The 12,024-nt window shown below is 46.8% G+C and overlaps 1 long non-coding RNA gene across 1 annotated transcript; it reads left to right on the forward strand.

The window, feature by feature from the left end:
- The first annotated feature begins 1,606 nt into the window (after positions 1-1,606).
- LOC135178931 (uncharacterized) lies at positions 1,607-4,249 on the forward strand. Its single transcript, XR_010303793.1, has 3 exons — positions 1,607-1,655; positions 3,029-3,144; positions 4,123-4,249. It is a non-coding gene; the product is annotated as an uncharacterized LOC135178931 (long non-coding RNA).
- Positions 4,250-12,024: the final 7,775 nt, after the last annotated feature.

The following is a 12,024-nucleotide window of genomic DNA, read 5'->3' on the forward strand; positions in this document are numbered from 1 at the left end:
GAAAGAAAGAAAGAAAGAAAGAAAGAAAGAAAGAAAGAAAGAAAGAAAGAAAGAAAGAAAGAAAGAAAGAAAGAAAGAAAGAAAGAAAGAAAGAAAGAAAGAAAGAAAGAAAGAAAGAAAGAAAGAAAGAAAGAAAGAAAGAAAGAAAGAAAGAAAGAAAGAAAGAGAAAAAGAAAAAGAAAAAGAAAGAAAGAAAAAGAAAAAGAAAAAGAAAAAGAAAAAGAAAAAGAAAAAGAAAAAGAAAAAGAAAAAGAAAAAGAAAAAGAAAAAGAAAAAGAAAAAGAAAAAGAAAAAGAAAAAGTTGCTTTGCCGGAGGGGTTGAGAGGGAAATCCCTTCTCCAGGGACTTCCCCGCTGGCGGGATGGCTTTTTTTCTCAAGGGACGCGGGGAACGCCGGGTGCAGACAACCGGCAGGCTCTCAGCCGGGGCCATCGCACTCGTCTGCGACCTCCCCTCCCGAAAACTACGATTGAGCAGTGGACCTTGATTTCCGAGAACTACCCGCAGAAAGAGGGACTGCAGGAGCCATGACTGCCTGTAGTGAATATTTGGGATCGCAAATAGAGGGTTCAGGCAGCAGCAGGAAGGTGGATCTCCTGCTGCCCACTCGGGTGGCCTCGCTGTGACACGGTGAGATGAGCTGTTGGAGGGTAAATCGATTTCTCAAACCCGACAACAACAAAACTCGCCATGCAATTACATTCCGATTATGGCCAGTTAAAGTTTCTATTATGTCCGGAGATAAAGGAAATTTAGGGTTTATGAACAGATGCCGCAGCAATGGTCACCAGTGCTGCGCCGTGAGGCCAGGACCCAGGTCGTGGTGGGACGCGGCCTCAGCTGCCATCCCGTGCGCAGCGCGGAGGAGCGGGCAGAACCCCCAGCAGAAGGGTCCGGTGAGGCGGCTGCCGGAGCCGCTGGGGAAGGGCTCGCTCTGCCGCGCCCCGCCGGAGCTCCGTGGGCGCGGGGCGACACCGTGCGGCAGCAGCACCTTCGCCGCCGCGGATCCGCCATCGGCGGTGCCTGAGTGTCCCGGGAAGGGCGGGCCGGGGAGAGGCCCGCTGCCGGCTGCGGGAAGAGGTCGACGGGGAAAGGCTGTCCTCTGCCAGCACCGACCCCTTGGGAACTTTGCGGGCTATCAGATTTGAGAGGCTTTGGGAGCTGCCGAGTCTGGGGGGCTTTGGGATTTGGTTTGGGGAAGCTTTGAGGGAATGTCGTGTATGGGGGGCTGCCCGTCAGGTTTTGGGGTGGGGTTTTTGTTTGCTTTTAACTGACCTTGTCGTAGGAAGGGTTTTCTGGACACAAGAGCAGCAGTAATTGCATGGATAACTTCGTTTTGGAGGTTTGAACAACATGCTTAGCTGAAAGAATGGGAAAGAAATACTCCTTCGTTCTAAGGAGAATGGAATCTTGGACAATGGTGTGGCTATTTTCGCTCTAAGAAAAGGTATTTTCAGCTTCTTTTTATTTATGCTGCCTCATTTCCTGCCCTCCCACCTCACTCCTTACAGAAAGCATCAGAATGCTTGAAGTAACAGGCATCAGAAGAGACACAGACTCACATCAAACAGACCTGATGCTCCAGACCCCAGAAAGCAGCTGGTGCCACACCACTGGTACTGCACACACAGGAGCGGTGCTCTTATTTAGGGAAAGTGAGTAACCCAGATATGATTCATGAAATCAGAGTCTCATAGCACCTCAGTCATCTTCACAGCTGTACATGTGCAATGTGGAGATGATGGTGGCATGGCTACTGTTTAGAGTGAATAAATGAAGGTTTAAATCCATAGAACACCATCACATCCAGGCTGAGAAGGATCTGAATTCATAATACTCTCATCTAAGGCAAACTTCTAAGGCAGCACTGGAAGAAAACAATTTTTTTTTCACTGGCAGAATTGCTTTCATCATTCTCTTACCATCTTAAACAAAACCCTTTAGTCTACCTGAGTAGACTATATATCTGTATATCTATATATCTATTTTATCTATAGTAGACTATAATATCTATTTTATTAACTAGAGCATAATAACTGTATAGATGTTTCTAGGGGAGCTTACAACCTCTGAGACATGTTAAGCCTGACCAGGACTGACTGCTCTAAGACCTACTGACACAGGTTTAACTCAAAGAAACATGTTTACTCATGTACCATGATGGTTATCTTTTTCACATTTAGAAAAACGCTTCTTTGGGGCATATTTATGCATAGGTTACTAAAAATACCACAAGTAATCTATCAAACACTCAGGAACTTTAGTGGCCCACAGAGCTGGAAGATCTCATGCACACTTGTTGGATGTCCAACCGCTATACCCATCTTTTCTCCATATGTCCCACCTTAGCTGTGGAACCAGCCAGACTGATGGATCTGGAGTAAGTAATTTTTCCATGAAAGGGCACATGTTTCTTTTCTGCCAATGTAGAAAAGGATGGATTCTTTTTGAAAACCAAACAATTCTGCCAACATCTCTCACACACACACATGCTATGGGATTATCATCTCATAGCAGAGGCTCTCAGAGGCTCTTCCCAGGCCTCCTTTCTCACTGGGATGATTTTGGGAACCTGTTGCAGACCAATCTGCTGGTGAGTACACACCTGCATCAACTTCACAAACATAAGACCAGCCTTCATCTTTTCTTGGCTTTCTAGCCTCCTCCTCCTCAAGAGCTAGGCCTTAGGGAGAACGGACTTGTCAGAGGGGAGATTAACTCAGCAATGAGGTCACTCAGGTGTAGCTGTGCTCTCTGCTAACTCTTTAACTGGTGACAGTGGTCTCTCTCATTGCAGATCACCTGGCAGAGGAACAGAAGTTGTGAAAGCATATGCAAGGGAAGCTGGGGCTTGGTGGACCTATCAGCACTTCCAGCTCAGACATGGCACCTGCAGCAGAGGCTGGGAAGCCTGGCTTCCCTCCTTGAGGCTAGATGACAGTCAATTCAGGGACAGAGAGACCTAAAGTAATTAATTCACAGAGTTCTTTTCCTTTTATTAAACTGTACCCTCGTGTGCTTTCTCTAGATAGAAGCAGCAGAAGGTTTGGGCGGGCTGTGGGAAGCATGCGTGTCTGTGTGCTCTCCCTTGGCTGTTGCAGACTGAAGGAGCAAAGCTGGAACCCAGACAGCTTACACGCTCAGGTATGTTCTGGGCAGGAAGTAAAACTGGGGGTAAAATAGAGGGCAACAAGCAGGGACAGAGCTCTCTGAAGACACAAGAGAGGTAAGACTAGCCTGGTGGCTGGCACCCTTGCCAGCCTCTTTGCCAGTGGCCACCAGGCATTAGCAAAGTCTTTGTGAAGGTCTTCCAGATCATACTTTACTGCCTTTCATTGCCTTAGTTATATTTCAAAGCAAACAGTTAAAAAGCATTCTTAAGTATGTGCACTCTGAGGGAAAAGGCTGGGGTGGTTTTTATGAGGTTTGCTTTTGCTGGTTTGGGTATTTTTGGTTGGTTGCTTTTTGTGGGTTTTTTGGGTCCTTTTCTGAAATGAGAAAGCAGGACAGTGTTTCCCAGGGCAGTAGTGTGGTAGCACCAGGAGTGCAATCATCCTGCTCTCAACCCTGCTTAGAGCTTATGGTGAGAGATGAGGTCAGTGGAATTGCCCACATAGCAGCTCAGTGTTCAGTCCCAGGTGGTTGGAATCCTTCTCCTCCTTTTCAGTAAATGAAGCCAGATGACTATGACAACACAGAGGCAAGAAAAGCACTTTCTAGACGAATTAAAGGTCAAAGAGTGGTCTCGTTTTTACAAGATATACCACCATGCTGTGCATGTAACAGATCGCTGCTCTGGATGACCAGCAGATACATTTATAACAAGGCAAAAAAAAACCAACAAAATAATCCTCCTTCTGAAGATTTAATATGTTGAAGGCCTACTCCACACTAATGCCAGCAGCTGGCAAAATGGCACTAAAGACACTGCTGGTCTGCTGGGCAGAGTAAAAGCTTTCAGCACCGCTAGCAGGTCAAGGTCTATTTCTACTCTGTTTCTATTTGGTCTGGCGTTCAGGTGAGGGTAAACCTTTGTGCAGATTGAACATACAAAGTTTCACAGGATGAATCCAAGCTACAATAATAAAGACAAATAATGGCCACAATATTTTTGTATTCCAGGTTGCTTTAGATGCAGCCATAACCCAGCATGAACAGCAGGTACCTGGGTGGCAGAATTTTGGGTGCAACTTTAGAAGCAGTGGGACTGCCACATGCCTGTGTTCAGAAACTAAAGTCCATCTGTAGTTCTGAGGTATTGCTAATGGCATAGCTAAAGTTATTCATAGTTTAGATTTACCAGAAATAGTTGGAACAAATTAATAATGAATTAGAACATTTCTTATCGTTGCAGGAGTGAGATGGAATAAATAGAATCATCCATATTTTCTTATTACAAAGCAGTGTGCAGCCTATTACCAAACACTAATTTGGTGTGGCTTGTGCGGGAAAACCATTGCCGGGTCCCTGGCTCCTGACAGTGTAGCTCAATCCAGTCTGGTAGGAGCAAGGCTGTGTAGAAGTGGGCCAGGGTGGGCAGGTGAGGACCCTCCCAACAGGGGTGAATCCCAGCTTGCCAGAACTGCTCAATAATTCCAATTAACTATGCCAAGGACAACAGAAGCAGATCACACACAGAGCCTGGCAAGTATCAATCAGAAGTGTCTGTTGCAATGACAAAATAATAAAGTCTGCTTCATCAAGGGAAAAGAGAAAAGACATTTGGTTGGACACAGAAGCCAGTGGCTTGTGCACCCTGTGGGGCAGTATCTGACTCATGGAGCTGCAGTTTGTGCTGGCCACAGCCAGAACTGCCCCAGGCATGGAAGTCCCTCACATATCTTAGGCCCCTCCTTTGTGCACTTCGAGGTGGGCTTGTACTTTATCCCTTCAGGGTGCAGGGTGGGACACTGCTCAGGCAGACATGTAGCTGTGGGAAGACAGAGGTGTCAGACCTGGAACTGGATATACCTCTGTGCCTGGGGCTGACTGGAGAGCAGGCACCAGGACTGGGAGCCAGATCCTGGGGCTGGGAGCCAGCATGGGCCTTTTAGAGCCAATAGGGGTCTTAGAGAGCCAACACAGACCTTTTAGCTGCTGGCATAGCTGGTCCTGCAGAAAGTACCAGGGCACTGGCATGGCAGCTGTGCCCAGCTAGGCTGAGAGCTGGATCCCTCTGCCTGCAGCCCCCACTGACTTCCCCTGCTCTGGCTTTGTGAGACCAGGAGCTGTTTTAGCACCTGACTGCCTTTAACTGCCGGTTTCTGGGCTCTGAAACATACATTGGAACGGGCTGCCCAGGGAGGTGGTTGAGTCACCAACCCTAGATATGTTTAAAGGTCATTTGGATCTGGTGCTTGGTGATGTGGTTTAGGGGTGAACCTTGTAGAGTAAGGTTATTTGTTGGACTTGGTGATCCTGAGGGTCTTTTCCAGCCTTAACATTTCTGTGATTCTGTGATATGAAATGGGTGTCTAACTGCAGACACAACCCACTGGAGGATGTTTAAGGACCAAAGCCTGTAATTATAAGGCAGCACCACTGGTTTTAAACGTCTTTTTTTTTTCCCTTCAAATCCATTTAACTTCAATAAAGTACTTGAGTCTACTTAGCCTAAAGGGATATGGATGATTCTTAGTTTTTACATTTAAAGATAGAACAAAGAATTTCTTGTTTGTGGCCTTATGGCTTGATCCATCTCTATCCTCTAATAAAATGCATTTCTGTAACAGCTGAGGCAATTAATCACTTAAACAGAATTGTATTACAATCTCCATTACTTGAAAATCTTTAAAAATCACTCTTGCTGTCTTTCCAAAAGATCCTAAGCTATTGAGCCATTCTTTGCCCTGCTTTATTGCAAAGGTCAGGCTGGATGTTTGTAATAGCCTCTTGTAATGTCAGAAATCAGTCTCTGAGCCTCGTAATGCCACACAGGAAAGAGCCTCATAGACTTCAGACAGAACTGCACTAGCTTTGTTGAAGCTTCTCATTACAAATGAAGGCTGTCTGCAGGAACTCCCATGCGACGGCATAGCTCTAGGTAGGTGTCTGTTGAGCTCATTATGTAAATACTACTGCCCGTGGTCCTTTTGAATTTCAGAGGAGTTTGCAGAGCTCAACACAACCAGAAGTTGCTAGGACATTGCAAGACTGAACCTTTTCTTTTGACCCCCAATGCTGAATCTTCATAGGTAACTCGATTTGTCAACAGTAACATAAATTAATGAACTGTGAAGTTATTCCAGAGCCTGAATGACAAGACAAAGTGTGGGTTATGGGTATAAAGTTCCTTTATGAAAGAGGCAAATCTTTGTTCAGTGCTGAGACAATTATGCTAAAACCCTCATGCCATAGTTTCAGGAAAGAAACCTCTTTGTCTAGATAAAGGACAAGCTGCATGTGGGCTGATGCTGATATGTCCAAACCTGTTGAGGGGTTTTCATGTTTGTAAAAGCTGCTACAATCATGTACTAACTCTCACCCAAAAGTATTATTACTAATTTCCTGCAAGGTGTGTATTTATTAATAGAACACATCAGTTTTACCTGGTACAGTACCAAATACATCAAATTCAGTGACTTGCTTAGGAGCACATAGCTAATAAACAGATTAGCTCTAGAATAGCTACCTAACCCAAATGATGTCAAAGGCCAAAATGCTAACAACTTCAGCAGGGTGGGTCAGATGATAACTTTTTGTAATCTGAGTCCAAACTTTTGCCAGTGGTGGAGGTTTGGTACTCAAGAGTAACATCTCCCATGTCTCTGAGCACTCAATGCCATTAACCTATGAAAGAAGTACCTGCTGAAAAGTTCTGTCATGGATTCAGGGGAGCCTTGTGTTTAGCCTTTATAACAGGTGGCTTTAGCTGAAGAAATAGTAGTTGGTGGGTGACAGCCTCCACCAGCATATGTAGAAATCATTGGCATCATGTAAATGGCTGTCCTGGCTTGGCTGTACCAGAGCTGCAGGCCAGCCACAGTCTGTAGGCTGTTAGCAGGCAGCTGCCCTACATTTGTTCTCAGATGTATGTCATCCCATAAACATCACAGTCCATATAAAGGGGAAAATTTCCTGCTCAGGCTTCTGCTGACTTCTCCTGTGGACTATCTTCCAATTTATTGTGATGACTGTACCTTTGCTGGGCTGAGTAAAACTGTATTGGCATTAGTTTGGCTGTTTCACCTTTTTTCATTTCAAATTATGGGTCTCCTTTCCTTTTCCCAATCTCCCTTTTCACCTACATAGGGGTCACCAGATGATAGAGCAGCTGCAGTAGTTCAGCTTGAGGTACAAGCTAAATACAGACATAAAAAAAGACAACTATGCTTCAGAAAAAGAGAATGCACAATTATTTACATGAACTGTTAGTAAATTTCTGTAGTTGTTAGTTTCAAGGTAATTAGTAACCCTGAATTAAACTAAGAAGAAATGTACATTGCTCATCTTCAAGAACAAGCCAATCAAAGGAGACATTGCAACTGAGCAAAAGCTTCTGTTCTGCAAAAGAAATCTTCTCTGTGCTGCAGTATTAGTGAATAGTTCTGCTGCTTATTACTCTCAATGTAGTTGGTGTCCTGCAGGAGGAAGAGACAACACGGTGAGCTGAATCCTGAGCTGTCCTCATGTGTGCACTGTTGCTCTAAATCACAGTGCCAGGCAGTGCCAGCAGCTATTTAACAGTACATACAGTTATAGACAGAAATAGACAAAGTAAAAGGTAATACAGAAACACAGCAGCCCTCCCAGAAACCTGAGTCCCCAGGAGGGGCTCTCAACCACCACTACACCTTCCCCCTACCCCTCTCAACCTTACCCCAGTCCCAAGGAAGAATGGAGGTTTGGCCAGAAGGTTAGGAAGCAAAGTGGATTAGCCCAAAATGGAGGGTGAGGTTAGAGAGATGCAGCTCAGCCAGCAGCCCGAGCGAGAGTGGTGCCGAGTGTCTTATCCATGTTTTGACTTATGTTTTTCATAGAATCATAGAATCAACCAGGTTGGAAGAGACCTCCAAGATCAACCAGTCCAACCTATCACCCAGCCCTAGCCAATCAACTAGACCATGGCACTAAGTGCCTCATCCAGTCTTTTCTTCAACACCTCCAGGGACGGTGCCTCCACCACCTCCCTGGGCAGCCCATTCCAGTGCCAATCACTCTCTCTGTGAAGAACTTCTTCCTAACATCCAGCCTATACCTACCCTGGCACAACTTGAGACTGTGTCCCCTTGTTCTATTGCTGGTTGCCTGGCAGAAGAGGCCACCCCCCACCTGACTACAATGTCCCTTCAGGTAGTTGTAGACAGTAATAAGATCACCTCTGAGCCTCCTCTTCTCCAGGCTAAACAGGCCCAGCTCCCTCAGCCTCTCCTCATAGGATTTGTGCTCCAGGCCCCTCACCAGCTTTGTTGCCCTTCTCTGGACATGTTCCAGCACCTCAACATCTCTCTTGAATTGAGGGGCCCAGAACTGGACACAGTACTCAAGGTGTGGTCTGACCAGTGCTGAGTACAGGGGCAGAATAACCTCCCTTGTCCTACTGGCCACACTGCTCCTGATGCAGGCCAGGATGCCATTGGCTCTCTTGGCCACCTGGGCACACTGCTGGCTCATCTTCAGCTTACTATCTATCAGTACCCCCAGGTCCCTTTCCTCCTGGCTGCTCTCCAGCCACTCAGTCCCCAGCCTGTAGTGCTGCTTGGGGTTGTTGTGGCCAAAGTGCAGAACCTGCCCTTGGCCTTGTTAAATCTCATCCCATTGGCCTCTGCCCACCCATCCAGCCTGTCCAGGTCCCTCTGCAGGGCTCTCCTACCTTCCAACAGATCAACACCTGCTCCTAGCTTGGTGTCATCTGCAAACTTACTGATGCTGGACTCAATCCCCTCATCCAGGTCATCAATAAAGATATTGAACAGGACTGTGCCCAGCACTGATCCTTGGGGAACACCACTAGTGACAGCTGCCAACTGGATGTGGCACCATTCACCACCACTCTCTGAGCTCTGCCATCCAGCCAGTTCTTGATCCAGCACAGAGTGAATCTGTCCAAACCATGAGCTGCCAGCTTGGCTAGGAGCTTCTTGTGGCAGACAGTGTCAAGCCTATGAGTGAAGTAGACATCACCACTGTTTTCTTTCCACAGCCTGTAATCTAGTTCTTCTCACCAAAACATTCTAGCCTGCTTCAAACTAGCACAGATCTCTTTGGGTCCCTTTCAACCCCTGACATCCTACGGTCATTCTTCCCCATTTCTAGAGATACCACAGGGTTGGGGATGAACCATCCCAGAATGCCTAATTCATGCTTATGAAACTAAAGAATGGTTAACTAGGAACACTGCTGCATAACATCAAATCCTTGTGGCATTCTGTGCTGTGCTGTGTTAGTCCTAAGCCTAAATGAGCCTGCAATGAAATGGGAGCTCATCTGCAAGAAATAAATAGCATCTTTGCTTCAGTTAGGTGATACAAGCTCGAAAAGGCTTTTTGAACTAAGGAAAAAAATTGGAGAAAATGTGAGGGGGTTGTGAGGGTTCTCTTTTCAGATGTTTTTGTGGAAGGAGTAAAGTGGAATAAAACTGGGTACAGCTCTTTAATTCCACAGAGATCTGTGAGCAAAGCACTTAGAGTTGCTTTAATTCACAGCTACTGCATTACTTTTGCTGAGCAGTGCATAGCTGTGACTCCCAGGGAAATATTGCACGCTGCTAATAACAGCATCACAGAACATTGGGGGTTGGAAGGGACCTCGAAAGATCATCCAGTCCAACTGCTGTGCCAGAACAGGATCATCGAGAGTAGGTCGCACAGAAGCTCATCCAGGTGGGTTTTGAATGCCTCCAGAGGAGACTCCACAACTTCTCTGGGCAGCCCATTACAGTGTTTTGTCACCCTCACAGTGATAAAGGTTTTCCTTATATTCACATGAAACCTTATATGCTGCAGCTTGCACCCATTGCCCCTTGTCCTATCACTGAGCACTGCCTGTCTTCATCCTCCTCATACTTGCCCTTCACGTCTCTATCACCATGACTGAGGGCAGCCCTCAGGCTCCTCTGCTCCAGGCTCCAAGTCCCAGATCCCTCAGCCTTTCCTCAGCATGGAGATGTTTCATTACCTGCAGCAGCATTGTGGCTCTCTGCTAGACTCTCTCAAGCACTTCCCTGAGGTCCTTCTTGAACTGAGTGGCCCAGAAATTGACACAATATTTCGGATGTGACCTCAGCAGGGCAGAACAGAGGGGCAGGAGAATCTCTCCGACCTACTCAGCACAGCACTTCTAACCCAGTCCAGGATTCCCTTGGCCTTCTTGGCCACCAGAGCACACTGCTGGCTCATGGCCATCCTGTTGTCCATCAGGACACCCAGATCCTTTTACCCAGAGCTGCTCTCCAAGAGGTCAGTCCCCAGCCTATCCTGGTCCATGGGATTGTTTCCCAGATGTCAGACTCTATACTTGTCCTGTTTCATTAAACTTCTCCCTGCCCAGCTCTCTAGCCTGTCCAAGTCCTGCTGGATGGCAGCATAGCTGGATGGGGTGTCAGTCACTCCTCCCACTTTTGTGTCATCATCAGACCGGCTGGCAGTGCCCTCTGATCCCTCATCCAGGTAGTTGAGGAATGTACTGAACTGCACTGGTGCCAGTACCAACCCCTCAGGGACCCCACTAGACACAGGCCTCCAACTAGACCCTGTCCTCTTGACCACAACTCTCTGACTTCTTCCCTCTGTTAATATCCTTATCTGGCCTGGAAACCTGTTTAGAAATGCTCAAGTTTTAAACATGTAAATACAAGAAATGGGAGTGTTGAATTTTTGCCTGCCTTGTGCCTGGCCTCCTAATGGCACCTGAACAACACTGGGTGCAGAAACTATTTCACATTACCTTACATCTTCAGGTTGTCTCTAACTCCAAAATGTTTAGGCAGAGGGTAGTAGTGTTGTTCTATTCTGCCAAGTGGACCAGGAGAATGTGTACCTCTGATGGAAACTCCTACACATCACTTGTGCAAAGCAGCTGAAAGTGTGCTTTAAGGAAAGCCCTAGCTGTGAGTGAAGCAGTATTGTACAGAGAACAGTACAGTTCATCTGAATATGTTTCAAAGAAGCCATGGGATGCCTCCTTTAGTTAGCCCAGCTCCAGATTCTCTCTCTTTCTATCACATTCTTATCACTCATGTTTGCTTTGGCAAAAGCTGCAGCACTGCAAGATCAATCGATCGATTGATCCATCCATCTTTCCATCCATCCATCCTGTCCTGTCCACCCCCAGCCAGCCATGATCTGCTAAATGTCAGAGATGCATGGTATACAAGAGAGGTATCATGCATATGTCAAGAAGGGGGTCATCTGTGTGAGGAAAAAAACACCTTCACTCCCACCATAGTGTCATTAAGGTGGCAGAAGACTGTTGCAGTCTCCTGTGTCAGTACCTTTCTTGTTTTGTTGGCTGTTAGATCTGTTACAGATTAGATGCAGAGCAGAGACATCAGGAGAGCTGAGCTGGGAGCATCTGCTACTTTTTTGGGCTCTTGCAACTCTACTGCATCTGACCAGTTACAGTGCAGTGGGCACAGGGCACGCCTACACCAGCAGGTACTGGGACTCTGGCCAACCTAGCCAGAGGCTCGATCTTCTACTGTTCACAGAGCATCTTCAGATGTCACTGACCCTGCAAGACCCTACAAGTGGTGCCACTCCCAAAGGGCATCTGAGTGAAGACAAGAAGGGAGCAGGTGTACACCCAGGCTGGTCTTTATCTCTGAGTAATAGCAGCCTCAGGAGCACAACAGTCCTGGCTTCTGCCTAGGGTCCCTGTGAAGAGCTCTGCAGAGCACAGGAGACAGGCGTACAGCAGGATTGCATGGCTGGATGCCACCTGATGGCACACATTCCTCCTGCCCCTCCATGGCTGCATTGCAGCTGGCACAGGGCAAGACAACCCTCAAGCTCCACAGACACTCTTCTATAACCAAAGCACTTTCCCTTCAGCAAGCCATGGGGATGTCAATCTACCACATTCGGG

The sequence above is a fragment of the Pogoniulus pusillus genome, chromosome 10 (genome assembly GCF_015220805.1).
Source record: "Pogoniulus pusillus isolate bPogPus1 chromosome 10, bPogPus1.pri, whole genome shotgun sequence".
NCBI classification, from domain to species: domain Eukaryota; kingdom Metazoa; phylum Chordata; class Aves; order Piciformes; family Lybiidae; genus Pogoniulus; species Pogoniulus pusillus.